The following is a 3,822-nucleotide window of genomic DNA, read 5'->3' on the forward strand; positions in this document are numbered from 1 at the left end:
CAAATTTATCATAACTTCATTGCCATGCATTCACTGAGGAAATTCAACATAATTCATCATAACTCATAAAATAATCTCATGTCAACACAGCGGAAATCCAACATTCAGATGAGTATAACATCTTTAATACCACATCCCATAATACAACCAAGATCATAAAAATAGAGTTATTAAAACATGAACCCTAAGCTAACGTTCCCCAGTGTTACAATTATCAGAGCATGACACTTGACGCTAAACTAACACACTGACTCATGAGCTAATCCTCACCAAGTCGAAAGCCGCTATCTCCAATCTGAAAATGTCAACATGTAAGGGTGAGTCTCATTCGAATTAATAAGTATTATACATTCATAAGTAATAAAACATCATAGCACTATCATTCACCCAATCACAACATGTATTCAGATTTATAACAACTGATGAAGCACCAGAAACAAACACATCACCAAGTATAATACACAATCGTTTGGTCATACTATATTATCATGCACATGAATGAACTGACACTATGCATGTGGTACCATACATGGGCTAAACCCATCCAACTGATCTTTCATCATCTAGATACAGTCCAACCGGCACAAATTCCACACAATGGGAATTATGCCCACCATCTGATCCACAACATCACCGGGATCCATCACCAAAATGCATATGAATGAATGTACACATATGACATACTTATAACATCACCGATCCAATGCTTCACATCGTCTCATTACAATTCACCATTTCATCACCAATAAGTATGCACATGTATTAACAATCATTCAGTCATATCACATATAATCATGTCAAAACACCACCCAATCAATTGAAATTCAAGTGGCTACACCACCACAACAACAACACATTGTTACATTCACACATATATGTACACAATGATATAGTCCATTAATTAAATTAAATCACCATTTAAAATCAAATAGGACTACTATCCATTTCATCAACTCATCACATAAAGCTTTAAATTAGCTTCGCAACGCTCAAAACGGCGCTCAAAACGGATATACAGTTTGAAAGTTATGCCCTTTAGAAAATCTGTCAAAAATTTGCTGCCATGCGTCGACGCAAATCCCCCTTCAGGTCGACGCATTGAATTTTCTGTCTCCCTCGGGTATGCGCACGCTGACCCTATAGGTCGACGCATGTTGTCACCCAGGTCGACGCAAACTGATACTTAGGTCGACGCATTCATCGCAGATGCAGAATTTTTCTGCGATTTCAACAAGTTTCTCCTCCCAATTTCATCCAAATCGCACCAAAACAGTCTCATACCAAAAACATCATCAAATAACATATTATAACACAAATATATCATGTTTAGACGTCATTTAACACCAAACCATTCATCAAATTCATCAATTGCATCAATTCAACATTAACAACCTAAATTCCCAAAAACCGCAAAAACCAAAACATGCAATCGAATCAAACAACAATCCTAATCAGTTCACTACCACTGATTATATAATAATCACTAACCCGAAGAGTCCCCCCTTACCTTTGATTTGAATCTTCGAAGGTCCTCTTCTTCCTCTTCTTCTCCTTTTCACGTATCTTCTCTGTTTCTCAAACTTTGCCCTTTTGCTTCTAATTTCCCTTTTTCACAATTCCTTTATTTTATGAAAACATAAAATAAATTAGTAATGGGCTCACTCACTTAGCACCCCCATATTACTAACACCACCATTTGGCCCAACGACTAACATTTTATAATTTCCCAATAATTCCAATAAAAATACCAATAATCCAAGAATTAATTTAAACTCCAATTAAATTAATAAATGTAAAATATGGGTGTTACAACTCTCCCCCACTAAAAGAGTTTTCGTCCTCGAAAACATACTCCCAGTGAAAAGTTACGGATAGGAGTCCTTCATCTGACTCTCCAGTTCCCAAGTAACACTTTCCTAGTCGATCCTCAAAATTCATTTGACATAACCAACGAAAGCATGTCTCATGCATTCAAACTCAGCTCTCACGTCGCATTCGACCACCCTAAATGTGTAGCACTCTCTATAAATCCAAAGGTTAACGACAATGAAACGTCGAGGTGCGACCCATACGATACGCTCAATAACTAAATAATATAATTATACAATCCACTGTATGATCACAACTGATCAACACTGCAGTAACGGATTCCATCCACCGAACGTATCAACCTTAGACACACCTTTCCATCAGAGCGATAAAGTAATACTTACACTTTTCCCCAACCGCTTCCTTCAAGAAACCCAATAATAATATTTCTATATCATTGAATTTCAACTTTCTGACTCCTCTTAAGTCACACCGGCAATCATCCAACACGTTACATTCTGCTTTTGCTGCGCCACTCTGATTTACTCATTACAATCATCATCACCAGCTAGATTTACTTAGTTTTACCCAATTCCGATTCTCTTTACTCATTCGTTTAAAATCCTCCTTTCCCATACATGGTACTAATTTACCACTTAGCAACACTTACACGTACTCAAAACAAATTCCTGAGTTACTACGTCTATTAAAACATTCCCATCCATCGGAATGAGTACTCACAAGTAGTTATAATCACATTCATCGACCTCAATATACCATTGCTTACAAAATAGCTCAAACTGAGTTCCACTCTTCTCTAAGAATTAAATCAACTTCATCCTTCATAGAGTATACTTCCTCATTATATCTGGAATCTACAATAACACCTTACAACAACACAAAATTATTATAGCATCATATGGTATCAACTCATCGTCTTAACTTCGTCGAATACATACTCGTCAACCTTGTACAACCATAAAAACATATTCATCATCTCGACAATTATTCAAAAGAGTTCTAATTCTTCGACACGACATCCTTAAACCCACTAGATTCTAAATCCAACATACAGATCAATGCATATTCTCTATGTAGGCTCCTGACATATTAATTCCTCACTTCCCACAAGTAGTACTCATAACACTACTCTACATCACACTTTCGCTGTGCGACTCTGATTACCCGTCTCAAATCATTTGTCCATCATGTTGCACTCTTTCATGTTCACTTCTTCATAAATTCACACAACATAGTGAGTGATTATTCTCACGGCTTAGTATTCATCACATCTTAAACCATTAAGGTAACAAAACAAGTTCATCCCATCTATATGATTTTCGTCTACTACCAACAAGAGATTAAGGGTGATCAAGTCTTCAATTTGTCAATAGATAGCCGACAATCATATTTAAGCATAAACTGTCGTTACTACATAATAGTGTCCTTTCTGAGTTAGCACTTAAACTCATTAACATCGTCGTAGTCCAATAATTCACTATGGTGTCCTTCTTCTAGAATACTCTTTCGAAGTTCAGCAACATCAAGAATACAAATTCTGTCACCAAACCTCGGTATACCATTCTTGTCAACTCGGAATTCACCGCCTTTGCCTTGATTAATCAAAGTCAACTTATCGATTAATTCAACATCAACTTTCTGACCCTCTCTGATCTCTTCAAGGATACTACTAGTCAGCTTTAGCATACCCAATCTAACACTATTAGGAGTGTCTTCACATACCAAACTCAAATCTCTAAATTGTTCAGTTAAATCCAACTCTTTCACCAATAGCATCGACATATTTAAAGATTTCCTACTGAATGCAGTAACACAACATTCATAACTCGTGGTTTTACCCCAAATTCCATGACATCTGTCGCGCCCAAATATCATTCCACTCGAAATCTCAACAAGCCTTCCTCACATCAATAGGTGTTAGAAATTCTCTACAATTCTTCTTTTATACCTATCGTTACTTTGTCATCACAAATACGACTCCAAGAGTTCCAA

Source organism: Vicia villosa, linkage group LG6 (genome assembly GCF_029867415.1).
Source record: "Vicia villosa cultivar HV-30 ecotype Madison, WI linkage group LG6, Vvil1.0, whole genome shotgun sequence".
Taxonomy (NCBI): domain Eukaryota; kingdom Viridiplantae; phylum Streptophyta; class Magnoliopsida; order Fabales; family Fabaceae; genus Vicia; species Vicia villosa.